The sequence below is a fragment of the Monodelphis domestica genome, chromosome 1, assembly GCF_027887165.1.
Source record: "Monodelphis domestica isolate mMonDom1 chromosome 1, mMonDom1.pri, whole genome shotgun sequence".
NCBI classification, from domain to species: domain Eukaryota; kingdom Metazoa; phylum Chordata; class Mammalia; order Didelphimorphia; family Didelphidae; genus Monodelphis; species Monodelphis domestica.
The window spans coordinates 732,435,683-732,454,865 of record NC_077227.1 but is presented as its reverse complement, the minus strand read 5'-3'; the positions used below and the strand labels follow the sequence as shown (position 1 = coordinate 732,454,865).

At 38.5% G+C, this 19,183-nt stretch overlaps 1 protein-coding gene and 1 long non-coding RNA gene across 6 annotated transcripts in view; both read left to right on the top strand.

Annotated features, from left to right (window-relative positions):
- CTNNA2 (catenin alpha 2) overlaps positions 1 to 19,183 on the top strand; it is a 1,548,366-nt gene that overhangs the window by 790,875 nt on the left and 738,308 nt on the right. The gene's annotated exons all lie outside the window — the stretch shown is intronic.
- LOC130458522 (uncharacterized) overlaps positions 7,552 to 19,183 on the top strand; it is a 53,934-nt gene continuing 42,302 nt past the window's right edge. Inside the window, exon 1 of the long non-coding RNA XR_008917927.1 lies at positions 7,552 to 7,711. This is a non-coding gene — a long non-coding RNA (uncharacterized LOC130458522). The remainder of the gene's footprint in view (positions 7,712 to 19,183) is intronic.

Below are 19,183 nucleotides of genomic sequence, written 5' to 3'. Positions count from 1 at the left end.
TTATCTCAAAGCATGAATTTGGTCTACAGTGGCCCCAACAAATGACTATACAATATTTGCTGGAATACACTTGGTGACAGAAAGCCCTCTATTCCATGTGGCAAACTATTTCATTTTCAGATGAGTTTAATTGTTAGGAAGTCTTTTCTTCCATGCTTTCCCAAGATCCTCCCCGCCACACACTCAGTATGGAGTTGCAATATGCCTTTCAGGATCACAGAATTTGAAAGTTCCCAGAGAGAATTTGATGTCCATCTGATCCCAACTTTACCCCCAAAAGAGTCCCTATTGCATCTTAACTGTTCAGTGGTTAACAAACCTACCTAAAGACCTCCACATCTGAGAAAATATTTGCCATTGAAGGACTCTCATTCTAATTTTGGACAGCCTTAATTGGTAAGTTCTCCCTGATATCAAGATTAATTTGTCTCTTTAAGCTTTGCCTATTGTTTCTACTTCTGCACTCTGAGGCCAAAAGGAACAAGCTTGATTCTGTTTCCCATGATAATTCTTCAAATAATGGAAGTCATTTTTGCCACCTGCTCTTCTTATTCTTCTCTTCTCTAGGATTATGTCCCTCAGTTCCATCAAATGATCTTCATAGGATATGAATTCCAGGTTGTCTACCATACTGGTATCCTGCCTCTGAATACAGCCCAGCTTATCATTATCCTTAAAATATGGAATGAAGAAGTACAATTTCTAGTTGTTTATGCAAATTTTGTCCTTTGGGGTCAAGTGGAATGAGTCTAATTACTCATTGTTGCTGATTTACCTGATTTCCCCCACCCTCTCTGGGACAAACCAGAGGTAGGATGACCTAGGGACTGTACCTAAAGTTATTTCATAGTGTAGGCTGAGATCTCCTGGGCATGGCATGGGGCCTGCTGGGAGAGTTTTTAACCTATAAAAGTCATAGGGGGTCAAGAACAAGATGTTTGTCTTAGAGAACAAAAAGATTGACTATATTTGGGAGGACAGAATAGAAGATATAATCCATGGTTGGAGAAAGGGAGACAGGAGCTATGCTCAGGAATGGAAGAGAAAGCCAGGACTACAGTGGCAAAAGCATCTAAGGAACACAATTATGAATCAAGAAAGATTTTAGCAAAACAAGGAACCTGATGATTTTCAGCTAGAATCAAGCTTTCAAAGATAATTTCTCACATTCAATGCAGAGTGTCCCTCTGTCATTGTAAGCCAGGAATGGTGTCACAAACCCCATCCTCCTTGCTCTTCTGCAAGAATTTCAGCAGTGGACAGCTCCAGACTGTCATTGCTATTTCCCCTGAGAAGAGGCTATGTCACAAGGTCTCCCAACAACTTTCCCCACACTGCCCAGGGTGAAAGAGGGTTTTCCTTTCTTAGATTTAGGTTTTTCACCTTGTCTAGGTCACGCTGAGGCTAAAAGTTTTTATTTATTTTTCCCCTGTACTCAGCTGTTTCAAAGGACATTCATTATGTACTGTTATATTTCTATCACCTAATAAGGAACCCCTTAAATAACCTCCACTTAATACATATTTATTGATATGAACTGAATTGGAATAAGTCATATCCAGCAAGAAGTTGATCCAAACAATTCATTTCCCAATAAGGCACTTTTGACTTTTTGGAATGAATTATTTTAATGCATTGGTAGAGAAAAATCCCAATGAGGAAAGCCCCCCACGCCAATGCAGATCAAACATCTGATCTGCAACTTATTATCTTTTAAAGTTGAAGAGTAGGTTTTACACCTACTTGCAACACTAGAAGGTTATGTAATTTTCTCAGAGTCAACACAGCCATTCGGTACCTCAGGCAAGAATTTTATTCCAAGGATTCTTAGCTCACAGGTCATACTCCTCACCATCTCTATTTTGCCATGGTTTTTAGTCTCCATAAAATATTTTCAAATCTTACCCTAAGAGAGGACTCCCCCTGAGCATCTCTTAGGCATCAGTCCATTCAAAGATGGTCTTAGATCAAACGGGATTGCAGTTAGATAATACCTGTGGCATCTAGGAAAATGGGAAACTTATGAATAGATTTATGGAAGAGTAGGATCAGTTCCCTTTGAGTCATATTACATATACTTCATAATCAAATATTATACAGTGGGGGGGGGAAGCACTATCTCTGGAATCAGAAGACCTGGATTTGAATCCTGACTGAAGTTTACTGCTGATGTGACCTTGAGCAAATCCTCCCCAGGATACAGTTTCCCTATCTAAAATGAGGACATTACACTAAATGGCTAAGGTCCCTTCCAGATATACATATATGATCTGGAAATCTCTGGCTTTTTCCATTCTCTTCCCAAATTATGAAAATCCCCTTTTGCTTGAAAAGCTATTATCTGACAACCTGAATATGGTCCAGCATGACCCATTGAAAAAATGCTTAACTATATGTACAGCTTTGAAATTCTCCCTCAGTAGTTTCCCTGGTAACACTTTAAAAAGCAGATAAACTCATTTTTCTTACTTTGTTATAATGCCTTGCCATTTGTTTTGTCAAAAAAATCATAGAATTATGTTGAAAGGGACCTTAGGAGATATTTAGTCCAACTCATACTCAATAAAAAATCTCTTCAGCAAAATATCTGACAATTAGCCATTCAGTCTTTTCTGGAAGTCCCCCAATGAAGAGAAAACCCTTACTTCATCAAGCCATCCATTCCCATAATGAATAGCTCCAGAAGTTAGGAAAGATGTTCCTTACATATTACTCCGGTTCTGTTCTGTGGGGTCAAGAAGACTAAGTAAGTCATTATATGATTTTCCTTCAATACTTGAAAACAATTATTATGGCCTAATACCCTCTCCTTCAAACCCAGTGTTCTCCAAACTAAACATCCCTATTTCTTTCAACCAATCCATAAAGAACGTTGATTTAAGGACATTCATTATCCATTTTTATAAATGCTCTAGGTCAGTGGTTCTCAACCTTTCTAATGACGTGACCCCACAATACAGTTCCTCATGTTGCGGTGACCCCAAACCAAAAAATTATTTTGGTGGCTACTTCAAAACTGCAATTTTGCTACAGTTATAATTCGGAATGTAAATACCTGATATGCATTATGTATTCTCATTGCTATAAATCAAACATAATTTAAACATAGTGATTAATCACAAAAATAATATTTAATTATATGTTGAGAAATATTAATCCAGCAGGAGGCAGCCTGAGTGCTCGGGCGGGAGGTAAGTCCTGCCTGGGGAGGGTGTCCACAGACTCTGCCTTCTTCCTGTCGTCTCCCTCCAGCTTGAGCTGAGGCTTCACTTTGCTGGGGTTACTTGACTCCATTATTTGCTCTAGGAGTTATCTGCTCCAGGATTCATTCTTAACCCCTCTGGAGCCAGCTCCCTGGTGCTCTCTCTGGGTCTCTGTTTGAGTCTAGTCTCCAGGCAACAGGGTAAATCCATTGCCCCTCATAGGGGGAGGGCTGCTGATAGGTAACTAATATTAGTACAATGTGTGGGCAGCAGGGTCCCCATTCCTTCCAAGATCTTGCTGTAAAGTAGCGTGATTTCTCAGCTGCTAAAGCCATCGGAAGTATGTATTTTCTGATGGCTTTAGGTGACCCCTGTGTTTTGGTCATTTGACCCCTGCCTGGGTCACAACCCACAGGTTGAGAACTGCTGTTCTAGATCATAGCTTGTAAAGATCCTTTTTAAAAAAAATGTTTCTGTCCTTGACATTTGGTGTGTTACATATCCTGCAAAGCTTTGGATCATCTTCACATGACCTGTGCCATCGATACTATTATCCTAATCATTGATAAAACTATTAAATATCACTTTGCGGGGACAACTGGGTATCTCAGTGGATGGAGAACCAGGCCTAGAGATGGGAGTTCCTGGGTTCAAATCTGGCCTCAGTCACTTCCTAGCTGTGTGACTCTGGGCAAGTCACTTGACCCCCATTGCCTAGCCCTTACCACTCTTCTGCCTTGGAGCCAATACATAGTATTGATTCCAAGATGGAAGGTAAGGGTTTAAAAAATATCACTTGGCCCAGAGCAGAGCCCTGAAGCAAACCATCATATAAACCATTTATCAACCTGGCACAAAACCATTAACGATTATGCTTTGACTCTTGCCATTCTACTATTTCCAAATTCTTTGAATTGCACTATTGCCTGCATCACATATTTTCATTTTCTTCATAATCCTCAAAGGCCTTGTCTTCTAATAGGAGAATATAATATATATTAGACAGTGGGGGGGCAGGAAAAGCTGCTTTAATTTTGGAAGTAGAAAGGAGAACATAATATACTCTTTGTAGTGATATTAGGTTGGTTTAATGACAGTTTTCCTGAGCAAAGGGTGAGTTGGGTTCAACTGCAGTTCCATTGCCCCTGGTATTTGAAGGTATAGTCTGTAGTGTGGAATAGCAGCAGTATGCTAGAAAATGACTGAGATCAGGATGAAATTCCAGGGAGTTCAGACCTTGCACCTAATGGGACTGAAGCAGCTCAATGAGAGGAAGGGCCTAAGTACCTTGGGCCTAAGGCATCCTTTGGATGCCTAGAATAGTGTCTGAGGGGGTTTCCCCCTCTCCATATGTTTTAGTGCAGCTTGGGGTGAAAATATTCTATTTTGCCCATCATTGTTGGGGATATATTTTTTGTCTGATTCTCTTTTTACAAATTAGCTTGTTCCAGAAGGAAGGCTATTAAGAAAGCTTGATAAGAAGGAAAGATTTAAAAGATAGTGGTTGATCTTATTATGTTCTTTAAAAGAAAAGTACTCTGTAGTACTTCTACAGAGTAGAAACTAGAGTTTCATTTAATCTTTAAAAATTATGGAGTTTGCTCCCATCATCTGTGGCCATATAATTTTCGAAGAGTAGAATGTGCTTGGGGAAATTGTAAATTTTATAGATAATCTAATCTACTCAGACCCTGACATTCTAATATGGAAGGTAAAAAACCTTCCTGGGAGCTATTGAGGTTTTATATTCATAATTTTATGAATAATCTTATAACTTGAACTCAGGACTCACTTAAATTTCTCCTGGAAGAATGAATGTGGTGGTGGTAAGGGTGTGAGCACAGATGTTTTAGAAGCTAAACTCCACCCAAAGGGAAGGGAAGAAGAGAATGAAGAATCGTGGGATGAACAGTGACACCTTTACAATAATATAATTATTTTAAAAATCATCCTCTTTTGTAATTCTGTTCACCAAGCCTATGATACAAATGTTCTTTGTCATTCAGAGAGATGAATATTTGCTGAGAAATGAAGTTAGATTATAATTCATGTTAAAATGATGTGGTTTCTTTTCACAAAAGTTCAGGGGCGAAGTCCTTGGTTACCCTGTCGCTCTATGTTATATGATGAAATTAGCAATAATATTGTCTCAGCTTTTGCTGGGTTGTCAGTTCCCTTCCTAGGGCAAGAGGAGGATTTTTGGATATGACATCCTCTTATTTACATGTCTGAAGACTATTCAGTGCCATAGCACTGAACTATTGGTTACTATCAGGAGGAAATCTTTGGAAAGTGTTCATCTGGACCTGAGGTTGTGCAGTTCTCCCCATAGTTATGTGGGGAGAATTCACCTTTTCAGCCAACTCAGATTCATCCATCCATCCATCCATCCATCCATCCATCCATCCTTCCATCCTTCCATCCATTCAGCAAATGAAAAGGGTAACGTATGTGTCACTATGCTTGAAGATATTGAAAGTATAAAGATAACAGAATTTCAGAGCTGGAGTTCTAATTCTAATTCATACCTTACAAAGTCAGTAACAACAAAGCTGACTAATGGTCATCTAGCCTCAACAATTTGATGCAATGAATAGAAAACTGGATCTAGAGTCAGTAAGAAGTCTTGAATTCAAATATGGTCACAGAAACTTCTTAGATGTATAACTCTCAGCAAAGCAATTCACCTCTCTGCCTCAATTCTCTCATTTATAAAACATAGATAATAATAGGGCCAAGCTTATAGGGTTGCTAAAAGGATCAAATGAAGTATTTCTTTAGGGCTTTGCAAACCTTTAAGTGACATGTAAGTGCTAGCTAATAGTTTTATTGTTATTATTAAGCATTCTTGTCAAGAGAAATCTACTTCCTCCTGAGCCATGCCATTATATTTATGAACAGTTCTAATTATTAATAATGCTTTTTCTTTTATAAAAAAATCTAAATCTGTTTCTCTGCAACCCCCTTCCCCCCCATGTATTTCTAGTAATGCTTTCTTGAGTCAAGCATTTGAATTTTAATTCCTTTTCCATTTGATCAACATTCAAACACTTGAAGATAGGTTTCATGTTGCCCCTCACCAAGTCATCTTCACAGTAGACACCCCAGGTTTTTCAACCCATCTTCATATTACCTCCTTATTTCCAGGCTCTTAGTCTTTCTTAATGCAGTTTAACCTGGAAAGGAGTATATACAGTTCAGAATAAATAAGACTATAATCCCTTGCTTCAAGAACCAAATAATTGAATAAAGGAGTTAAGATCTACTCAGATATTGTACAAGATAGTTTATAATACATGTAATAAAAAAGCCACAAAATCATATTTTTCAGAAAAGACTAAGATTGCTTCAATAAAGGGGGATTAAGGAATATACTTCAGAGAGGTGGCATTTACTCTAGGTGTTGAAATTTGGTGAATCTTTAACAGAAATAGAGATAGAATCTAACAGGTAGAGGACCACAGACTATAATCCCTACATTTTAACTCTAGAAATTCATTCATTTGCTTTACTTTCCTTACTTTTGCTCATAGGGTCACTCTAGGAATTCTATCTCATTTTCCAAGTCTCTAATTCAAGACCCTGCATGATACAATGGATAAAGTTCTAGTCCTAGAGTCAGGAAGATCTGAACTCAACTTTGATCTTATTTACTAACTGTGACCATGAATAAATCACTTCCACTAATTTGCTTTAGTTTCTGTAAAATGAACTGGAGGAGGAAATGACAAACCATTCTAGTTTCTTTACCAAGAAAACCACCAATGGGTCATAAAGAGACAGACGCGACTGAAAATGTCTGAACAACAAAATAATTACTGTGGGCACCACCTTGTGCATGGTGCTCCTTCTCAAAGAGGAGGGGTACCAGCGTGAAGATTCTTAGGCTGAGGTGTTAGAGGAGAGACAGCTATGTTGACAAAACAATTCTCTACCAAACCATACAGCCTTTTGATTTCTTCTAAACCAGGAAAGGAGAAGTGAAGATTGGGTACCTGGAATTAGCAAAGGTCCTGAGATCAAAATCTGCTGGGACATTTGGCTTTGGGAAACAGACTGGCGCCTTTGGGCAGGTCTTGAATTGCAGGTTAGGGTTACATCAGCATTCCTTTCTATTGTAAAGCAAGCCTAGGCTACCCATCTGGACTTGGGCTTTTCAAAGAAACACTGAAATTCATCAGAAGGCTTTCCAGGCAGATCCCGCCTCAACTTTGAAGTTTCTCAAGTCTACTTTATAGTAAACCTGACTGCAATTAAAACCTCAAAACCTTCACCATCCAGACACTTCAGTGTGGCTGTGAAGTAAACTGTTCGCGCACACGCGCTCACACGCGCGCGCGCGCAATTTCCGAACAGAAGGTAACGGCTGCCACGCTGCATGTTAAAACTAACAAGGATAAATCAGAAATCCACTTAGCGCGGAGCCGGGTGACATATTTTATGTGTGCATTTCCACTCTCCAAAACGCACCAAGAGGAGGGAGGCAGTAAAGGCGGTGCATTAATATTGTAAGTGTTGGCGGAGGAGCACAGAGCAGTGGAGGCGCTGGGAGGGCGGGGAGCGAACGCTAGCTCAGAGAACCTCCCTTAATAAAAGCGCTATTGCGAGTTATATGACCCACAGCAAATCGACTTCAGCTGCGGGTTTTATTTAGCAATTTGTGGCTGGCGTTTGCGCAAGGAGCCGCCCCCCTGTTCAATTTTATAGCATCCTTGGACGTAAATTTTGAGAGACGATTAGGGAGTAAAACTGTCAATTCCTAGCAGCCCATAAACTAATGAATTTAAATGTAAAATGGAGGAATTAAAAAAATATTCTGGGCCTTTTCATCAGCTTCTGGCATATGTACCGATGGCTGAGATGAACTGCAGTGATAAACATTGCACGGAGTGCAGACCTTCCCTTCCTCCCTTTTAGAAACAAGTGATAAGAAAATGAAAGAGATCCAGAGGGAGTAAAAGAGGACAGACAGCAGATAGAGAGATGAGAAAGAGGAGAAAAAGAGGAGAGATAAAGAGAAAAATAAATGAGGGGAGAGAGATTGAGAGAGAGTCATGGAGAAAGCTAGGTGAGAAGAGAAGTAGAGAGTGAAAAACAGAGAGAAGTGAAAGAGATTGGAAAGAAATTGAGACAGCAACAAAGGCAGAGATATAGAGATGGAGAGACAGAGGAAAGAGACAAAGAAAGATGAAGAGAAATGAGAAAAGAGTAGACATACAGAGAGAAATAGCAGACAGAAAAAAGACAATGAGTGGAGAGAGAGAGAGAGAGAGAGAGAGAGAGAGAGAGAGAGAGAGAGAGAGAGAGAGAGAGAGAGAGAGAGAGAGAGAATTCTGGTGAAAAATTAAACCAAAATATCATCTACAAAGTCTTATTTGGTCCTGACAGTAACATTTAATATTTAATGTGTTTATAGATTCATAAATATTTTAATCTCTACTTTACAAACAAAGAAATTGAGGCTCAGGAGTATGTAGTGTGATTGGCTTATGGTAATTCAACTTAAATGAACAAGTGAGTAGAAAAAGAGAAGGAAAACAACAACAAAAACTTTTCACAAAATGTGATTTCTTTAGACTTAAAATAGATTCTGTGTACCTTGGATGAGAACACTTGAACTGAAGTTAGAAGATCTGGGTTAAAGCCTAGACTTTACTACTTAAAATTGCACAGATTCTTAAACCTCACTAAGCTTCAGGTTTTTTATCTGAAAAAAAATGAAGTGATTCAACAAATAATCCGGGTCTTTGGAGTTCCATTTAACTCTAAAAATCAATGAATCTGTGAACCACTTCTCTCCTTTTTTGTCTCTTTTTTTTATTCCTGAGAGTCCAAGGTAATTGCAGTAGAAGCCAGTAGTTGGAGAGCTCAGTGAGTGGGGGAAAAGGCAGAACTGGTTAATGTAATTGTCATGTTACTAGTCCTGGATCTTTCAAAGATAATGGACAAAAAGGAGAGAGGCCATAGAATCAAGGACAAGCAAATGCCCTGAATTATTATCATTATTTTTTTAATAGAAAGACATAAACAATGTGGGTTACTTGGAGTGCCTGGATAAGTTCCAAAATGAATTAAAGAGATGGTTTGTGAGAACGTAGAAAGGGTAAACAATATTCACTGTAGGGCAATATAAACTTCTCAAGAGCAGGTCATTATACAGTGGCCCCTTTAACCTTTTGGAAAGAATTCCCAGATAAGTAGGTCAGGTAAATTTTCTAACTTTAATAAACCCAAGTTTGATCAGAACATTATCAAAGTGACTTGTTATAGCCTGCTGGGCAAGATGTAGCTATGTGGCCTGGAGTATCATACAGTCCCAGGGATTTAAAGGGATTGAATAACCTGGCCCAAGAATGATAAATGAACATATGGTAACTTTGGAGGGAGGACTCTTTCAGGGTATGAAAGCACTTGTATGACCCTATTCTGCTCTCCTTTAAAAAAAATGGACACCTTGAATGAAGCTATAAATGACTTGCTTATCAAACTGACAGATGACATGAAATTTAGCAGCTAACATATGAGATTACAAAAATCAGGATCCAAAATGACTTGATTATGCTAAAATAATGGACCAAATATAACATGATGATAGTTAATAAATATAAATTCTTATTCTTTCATTAAAAAAGAAAATGATCAACCGCTGAAATGTGGAATGGGGAAATGGTGACTTGGCAAGACAGGAGTGAATGTGAACAATATGGGGGGTATTTGGGGAATGCTAAGCTGTTGATGTGATCTGGAAATCAAAAAAGTCATGTGATCATGGACTGCCTTAATATTGAGTGTCCAGGTTGAGAGTCATTCCCATTACACTCATCCCATGTTAGGCAACATCTGAGCTATCCATTCAGGTTTCAACAGCACATTTCAAGAAGGATAGTTGACACACTAGAAAAGGAAGAAATGATGACAAAGACAAAGAAAACCAAGAGAGTGATGTGATTCTTAACCATGCCATATGAGCATTGGTTGAAAGACGTATAGATGTTGCAATAAATTTGAGGAGTGAAAGAACAGAAAGCAATCTAGCTAGCATGTTTTAAGCTCCTACTGTGTCCCAGGCACTATGCCAAAGCCTTAGGGATACAAATACTAAATTAAGAATAAAACATCACTATTTTCAAGGAGCTTAAAATACTTATAGAAGAGGTACATACCCATATATAAGTCTACAGATTATTTAGATATTAAATACAAAGTAGTTGTATAGAAGGTAGTTTGAGAAGGAGGGCACTGGCATTTGGAGGGATTTGGTAAAGCTTGTAGAAGGTGGTCATTGAAAGAAGAAAACAATTGTAGGATTATTTTAAAGGTTTCAAAAGATAAATAGAAGCAGAACCAGGAGAATGTTATACACAGAGACTGATACACTGTGGTACAATCAAATGTAATAGACTTCTCCATTAGTAGCAATGCAATGATCCAGGACAATTCTGAAAGACTTATGAGAAAGAACTCTATTCTCATGCAGAGAAAGAACTGTGGGAGTAGAAACGCAGAAGAAAAACATAGGATTGATAACATGGTTCAATGGGGATATGATTGGGGATGTAGACTCTAAGTGATCACCCTGGTGTAATTATCAATAATATGGAAATAGGGCTTGATCAATGACACATATAAAACCCAGTGGAATTGTGCATTGGCTACAGGAGGGGGGTGGAGGGAGGGGAGGGAAAGAACATAAATCTTGTGGAAAAAATATTCTAAACCAATTAATTAATTTTTTTTTCAAATGAAAAAAGATAAATAGAGGATTTTATAATTGATCCCAGAGGAGATAGCGTTCCGCTGAAACCGTTGGTCACATCTGAGCTTAACAAAAAATCAGTTGGGTCTCATTATCTCACTGAAGGATACAGTTTTCCAGTCCTTGTGCCTCAGTGGGATCTAGCCATAAAAGGGAACCTGGTGAAAGAAGGAAATCCATGTCCAGCTTTCCAGCACAAAGCAAGGGCCAGGTATAAATCTGCTCACCGCCATCTTCTTTTGTAAAGTTGAAATCAGGAAAAGCTACAGATGCAAAGTAAGGTGAGAAGTTTCTAATTACTGCCCTCTTTAAAGGACAACATCAAGAGGCATTCAAACTCTGTCCTCCAATCCTCTAATCAGAAGAGATTGGACATGAGGGAGGCAGTGGCAATCAATGAAGCTTTTGAGCTAGCAGCCCAGTGGTGAGATTAGAATTGAAGCGGTTAACCCAGGAGTATTCCACACATGCTAAGGCTTTTTCGCTCCAACTAATTTGCTATTACTGCTGAGCACATAGTATTTTAAAATTTATTATTATTATTATTATCATTATTAATTGATTTTCTCCCAATGCTGCTGTAAGGAGTCTAACAATACTTCAAGATAAAAATTCAGGTGAATAAATGCAAGAGAGAGAGCCCTGGTGGGTTCCAGCATATTGCCAGTGGCGATGTGCTTATCTGAAATCACATGAAAGATACCATTTAGAAAACGTATGATGAGACAAGCATATAGAATGGTTATATGGCTTATGTGAAGGAATTGATGGAAACAACAATGATTTAAGGGTGGTTAGATAGCACAATGGATAAAGTGCCAGGCCTGGAATCAGGAGGACCTGGGTTCAAGTCTGGGTCTCTGAAACTTCCTGCTTGTTTGTCCTGTCCAAGTAACTTAACCCCAACTGTCTAGCCTTTACTGCTCTTTTCTCTTAGAATCCATACTTAGTATCTAAAACAGAAGGGAAGGGTTAAAAAAAGGATTAAATACCTACTATGTGCCAACCTGTGTGCTAAGTGCCCTTGCTAGTCTTTAGTACAAATATAAAAGCAAAGAAAGTTCCTACGCTCAAGGAAATTACAATCTAAGACAAAGTAGAAAGCATATATAGGAGTCATATAGGAGACAGTCATGGAGCAGTATATTGGTTTGGAAAGTCATAGGGATGGGTAATGGAGCCATAGGATAGTATACTGACCCAATCTCTCCAGACGCAAGAGTAGGGTTGATTTAATTATGATTTAAAAACTTAGAAAGTAGCTGGGGAGGATGAGCAGAGAAGGGAACAATGCAAGATGATAGAGTTTTTAAGATGACCCAGGAGTAAAATGAAGTGTGGCTGGATCCTTGCTTCTCATGGTACATCATATGATGTCTTGACCAATCAGGATAGCAGGTCCTCTGGGTTCTGGAACAAAGAGAGTTAAATCTTTTAGTCCATAATCTCTGGCAAAAGCAAAAAAATGGCAGCTGGCAGTGGTCAAAGAGAAATGTGAGATGAACAGATAGATCCCCACTGGTGAGCACCTGGCACCCACTGTTCTTTTCTCATTTTTGGTTTAAGATTTGGCTTGGTTCTCATCTCCTTGTTTAGAGATAGATTTAAAAAAATAGGACAAAAAAGAACTTTCTTATCCAGTAAAACTCAGTTCCCCAAGTAGATCTGAATCTTTCCCTGAAATTCTTTGTAATGCTCCAGTTTTCAATCACTTTTAAGTGATAGAGTTTCTGCTATGCCACCTGGGAGACTGGACGGTCTAATAGATATCCTAATTAGATCATTTCCAGCACAGAGAATGCAGGATTGTAACAGTCTAATCACCTTGGGCTGCTGCACTCAGGAGGTGACTTCCCAAGCTCAAAGTTAATTGCATCATAATTATTACAAGGTCTGTTCCTAAAAGTGAAAAGAGAGTAAATGGCTCATTTTGGGGAGGTGTATTAACACTTTCGAGTCTTTAACATCTGAGGTTGGCAGTCAAATGAGCACAGATTTAGCAAGAGTCTACAATGTTTTAGGAACTAAGTGCTGGAGATACGGATACAAAAGTGAAAAGATGGAAGCCCATGCTGAGGAGGAAGAAAAAAATGTATACAGTTGGGTGACTGGGTGGAGAGTAACATTAGAAGGCATTATTATTGGTGCAACTGGGAAAGGTACCTTATAGAAGGTGGTATTTAAGCTAATTATTGAAGAAAGCTGAAGATTCTAGGATGTGGGGTATGAGCAAAGGAAGCCATCCAGATATGGAGTTTGTAAATTGTGCTATGAATTCTGTGGAACTCAGGACTCTTTCCCCCCCGAGGGAAGCAAACATATTGAGAAGTAGAGACTTCTAGAGATCTCAGTCCAGCTTTTCCAGAACCAAGAGATAACTGAGATATGATACCTTGGGATCGAGATGATCTTTACTAAGCAAGGACATGCATGCTCATGGGAACAAATTGATCTAGAGCCAATATGCACTGAAAGTATGTTGACTAGCAGCTACTTTTAGAATTCTTGGTGAAGGAAGGCTTGAAAGGGGCTAGAAGAGACAGTTCCAAAGAAGGTTCTAGAATGGTATGGGTGGAGAGTTCCTAGGAATGGGGTGACAAATTCCCATCTTCAAGGAGGAAGAAAGCTATCTCTGATACATATTTTTAGCATAAGACAGCAAGAGAAGAGCAGGAAGTGACTCTCTTTCAAGGCTTCAGCAGTACAATGACCCAGGGTGTCTTAGGACCATCTGATGCCCCATAGCTGAGGGCAATACGATAAACTCAATCAAAGATAGAGAGCTTGGGACCAGACATGCTTTAGTAAAGCCCAAAGGCTTTTGGTTATCTCATCCTAGAGTCGCATGAGGACTGGTGTGGGATAAGACAGTATTACAAGTAGTAACCAAATTCAGTCTACTATCCCAGGGCTGGAAGATCTGACTCCCAGGCCCACTTCAGCTAGGCTGCAATTTTTGAAGACAATTAGATTCTTCAAGTTACTGAGTCCTAGAGATAATCAGTTCCTTCAAATCACTCGGAGACCCAGATAAATAGAGTCAATCCTCTACATCTTTCATCACACATAGAAGGGTAACTCTAGTAAATCGAGGTAATTATCAAGATAATTTGCACAAGGTGAAACAGCCTGGGCAAAGCCATGAAGACTACATTTTGTATTGAATGAGAATGGGTAGAGAAGAATAATGCATATGAAGCCTGCAGAGACTGGAAGATGTAGCTTATGAAACTCTTTAAAGGCTAAAGAAGTTGGTTTATACAGTGTCCCTAAAATCTTAGTGAAGTGTAAAGCTTTAATAGAGTAAAACTATATTGAGACTTTAGGGACACATTCTATTTGATCCTGGAAGCAGTAGGCAGTTACTGGAGTTTATTGAGTAGGGTAGTAATTTAGTCAGACTCATGATTTCAGGAAAATCAATATGACAGCAAGATGTAGGATGCATTTGCATGTAGAGAAACTTGAAGCAGGGAGACCTCTTAAGAGGCTATTTAAGTAATCCCAATGCCAGGTGATGGGGTCTGAATGAGGATGGTAGGTAAAATTATGTGGGAAGAGAAAAGGATGCATACAAGAGAGTTTTGCCCCATGATGGTGAACTGGCCATCTTCTGTCATTCAGCTCATGCTGGGAAGCTGGATACTAGGCTGGCCCTTCATTCCTAGAACCCCACTGAGGCACAAGGACTAAGATTGTATTCTTGGATGGGGAGATGAGAGCCAATAAAACGTTGATATGGGGCAACGAGAAGGTTCTAACATCTACAAATTGCTATCTATGTGGTCTTGGACAGGATTGTGAGTCCACAGAAATGTGATTGGACATGGATTCAGAAGACATGAGTTCACATCCAGAGTATGGAAATAGAGTGGCAATAAGGAGAGAGATCAAACCTTTATAGAACCATATAAAGTGGGGGCAGGGACTCCCTTGGAAATTATTGAGAAGAAGATAAATAAAGGAGGCTAACTGTAAGAATTCAATACTGAGTAGTGTCTAAATCAGATAATCTCTAAGGGAATCTAATGTAATTAGGGCATATTCCTACACATGAAGACTCTGAGGGTATCAATCCGCTCCCTCTCCCCCAAGGCAATGTGAAGTAGTACATAGAGCATTGGCCTTGAAATTAGAGCAGCAGGATCAAAATCTTGGCTCTGCTACTAATTGATCTCTCTGGTACTGAGTGTCCTCATCTTTAAAATGGGAATATTTGATTATATAATAGCCAATGACTCTGTGTCCCAGGGCTGGGCTTGTTAATTAACCTGGCTTCCTCTGCTATTCTCTAAAACAAGGATGCTAGGCTTAATGGCCTTTAGAATTTCTTTGAAGATGAAATCTCTGATGCTGTGAAACTTTGATACCTCCATCAGAGGTGGAGAGGTGGAGTGGTAGGGCAAGGTGACTCTCACACTGCCCATTTATGCACAATTTAGCCTCATGTTCTACAGGAAGGAAATTCTGACTCTTTTCCCCTTCTTGCAATATATCAGACATCTTTGCCAAAATCTGCCCTGTTTTTGTTTTCCTTATGGGTAAAAGGTAGGGAGTTTATGAATTTTTAATATTCCTGTCAAGTTCTTACAAGAAGAAATTACTATGTGAGGTGTATAGGGATCCTTGTATTCTGGGCAGGGAAGTGGATCATAATCTCTAAATAGTAAATGTTATCTCAATGGCTTTTCTCCAGGGAGAAGTGCTTCAGTAAATCTTGAAAGCCTAGAGCCTGGGTTTCTTTGTGACTCCCCTGATCATTCCTTTTCATCCTGCCCTCTGCTACTTCCCTAATCCCATTATCCATCAAGTACATCCAGTCCAAATTTCCTTGGGTACACCTTCATTAATGGGAGATAATAAATGTCTATTTCTCTGTCCTTATTGATGTGGTTCAGTCATGTCCAACTCTTTGTGAACACTTTTAGGGTGTTCTTGGCTGAGATCCTGGAATGGATTATCATTTTCTTCTCCAGCTCATTTCACAGGTGAGGAAACTGAGGCAAATAGAGTTAAGTGATTTTCCCACGGTCACACAACTAATAAGTGTCTGAGGCCAGATTTGAACTCAGCAAGATGCATCTTCCTGACTTTAGGCCTGGCAATGGATCCATTGCACCACCTAACCACTTAGCTGCCCTGTTCTTTGTCTTTACAACTTTGCTTATTAAAAGGCTGAAAGAAAGCCAGATTGGAAGAAGAAACTGAAGAGAAAACAAGAGAGGGAATAAGAGGAAGTAAATACTATTGCATGATGATTATTTAAGTTAACCCTTTAGTAAGAGGCCAACATGGCATCAAAAAAGCTGGCTTGGAAGCTAAATCCTCAAGGCCATAAATTACTTAATTTTTGCCTGTAAATTCCCAATGAAGATGGAGGACCAGCCCTGAAGCCAGAAAGACCTGAATTCAAATCTACTTCTGACATACTGACAATGTGGTCCTCACCAAGGGCTAGACATCTCTCAAAGTTGAAAATTTGCAATGAAATTTCCTACCATTATTGGTAGAAAAATTTTCATAGCCTAATAAGATGAAATAATTAGAGCTGAAAGACTTATTAGAGGTGAGTCTGCCCCACACATTTTACCAATGAAGAGCTGAGCAGTTAATCATTTTTTCCCCCAGAGTTTCAGAACTAATAATCTGGGGCAGAATTTGAACTCTAAATCACTATTCTGCCCACTGTGCCACCAAACTGCCTCATCCTAAAATTCACTATCTGGAAGTAACCAAAAGTGCACCTATGGCAATAATAATATTTCTCATCATTGGGCTCCATTTTTACCAGAGTTTCTAGAAAGTGCTGGATGCCTACTAATTGGGGATGTAGCAACTGGATGGTATACAATGGTGGAATGTTGGACTTTGGTCAGAAGGATCTAAGCAAGAATCTTTTCTCCAACGTTTACTAGCTGGGGAAGTCACTGAATCTCTCTCAGCCTTGATTTTCTCACTTTTTACATGGATATAATAATGGTACCTATTTCACAGGATTGTGAATATCAGATGTGATAAAATGTGTAAAGCATTTTGCAAACCTTTAAGCCTTCTGTACATGGTAGTTATTACTTATATTAGGTTTAATATTAGTGCTAGTGTTACTATTAGGGTTGATATTGTTATATTAGAGAAGATTCTTGCCTAGGCACTAGTTGTGATTAATGGTCTCTGAGATCTGTTCCAATTCCAAAATCCTATGAGTCTGTACAATTCTTATTGGTAAAATGCTACAATTTCTCATTCACATGATGCATCTCTCAATAGTCCTTTGATGACCTACAATGTTAATCTCATTTTAACTTTACCTTTCCATGATTCTCAGCCACACAGTATCACCAAAAGATCTTTTTTATGAGAGTAACTTGAAATAAAAGTATTTTAAATTTATCAAAGGGAATAAAGCTCAGTCTCTTATTCCTATTGAATTCTGTACCCAACTAAATATCCATGTACAATCTTTGTCTAAAATATATATATATATATATATATATATATATATATATATATATATATATATATATATATATATATATACTGGGGGAGCTAGGTGGCTCAGTGGATCGAGAGCGAAGCTTAGAGACATGAGGTCTTGGGTTCAAATCTGGTCTCAGACACACTGCCTAATGTGTGATCCTAGGCAAGTCACTTGATCCCCATTGCCTAGCCCTTACCACTCTTCTGCCTTAGAACCAATATACAGTATTGATTCTAAGACAGATGGTAAGGGTTTTAAAATATACATACTTATGAGCCAACTTCCTTTCTCTGATATCTGAATCATTCTATGTCTACCCATACTGCTCAGTAAACTGAGTTATGAAAGTTTTGGAAATTAAACATAGGCGCAGACTAAAAAAAGAATATTGTTCTTTTAGGGAGAATGGTAATAGTTAAGGCTAGATAAATCAATTAAGGTTATATTTTGGAGACCTAGAATAGTAGGAAGGTGATTTTAGATTCTGTATCATGGACATTGGAGCTATTGGAAATGATTGAGGTGCAAGAAGACATGATTAACATTGGTGTTTGAAAACATCTGTCCAATGGGGAAGTAAGGGTAGATGATTTAGGGATCAAGTTGGGACTTGCTTTTAAGTGCTACTTAACAATAAAGTTAATATAAAGATAAGAGCATACATTTTAAAGGTCTTATAAGAGTGCATTGACAGATTTATGAAATCAACAAGTATTTATGTTGTAAAAGTTAAAATTAAATCTCAATAATAATAATACAAAATAAGAGATTTATTAATGATCATTAGAAATCAAGGAATAAAGAAGATACAAAGTAAAGATCATGTGCCCATGGCTGGTTAGCCATTTTTTAGTCATCCCCACTCACCAACATCAACGCAGATTCTACATTAGAGAGAGGGAGCCTCCAAAGCCCACGCCCTTTATCCTCTGTCTACAGGAAGAATGTAATGACAGGAAGCTAGTGGGCTCTTGGGACATGTAGTTCTTTTTTTAGGATAACAGATTTTCAATCTGATGTATGAATTGTGCTTGGTATTGGGGAAAAAGAAGAGAGTAGCCAAATAGTCCCTGCCCTCTAGGAGCTTACATTATAAACACTGAAGAAAAACATATGAACACACATAGAGCTAATAAATTAAGAGCAATAAGAGCTACTCTGGTTAAGGAGTCACTATACATATCTGTGGAAATAAAAAAAAAAGATCATGTAGAAAAGAACATTTAATTTTAGTTTTGGGGGAAAGTAGGAATTTTAAGGTCAGAGATATGGAAGGAGAATATTTTAGGAATGGAGGGTAGCCTGTTCAAAGACAAATAGATGAGAGAAAAAAAAAAGTTTTGAATCAACTGTAGAAAAGCCAATTTGGCTGAGATGATGAATGTTTATAGGTAAATAATATAGCAGGTTGGAAAGGTAAATTATTCCTTATCTAATGCCTCTTCTGTTTCTAATATTTGGCTTGAAATTTAATTATGGAAGGAAAATTAGAAATTAGCCAGACCAACTTCCTTGTTTTTCAAATAGGAAACTGAAACAAGAGGGGTCTTGTCCTAGGCCCTGCCTAAGTCAGTGGCAGAGTTAGAACTACCATCTCAATGACCTTTCCATAATGTCCTTGAATATCACTGGAACTTAAGAGAGAAGGAAAAAAATAGACCAAAAATGTAACTAACTTCAGTCCATCTCTGGATTTTTAACTTGGAGTCATCCAGAAGAAAGGTCTCTGATCCCATACCTTGAAGC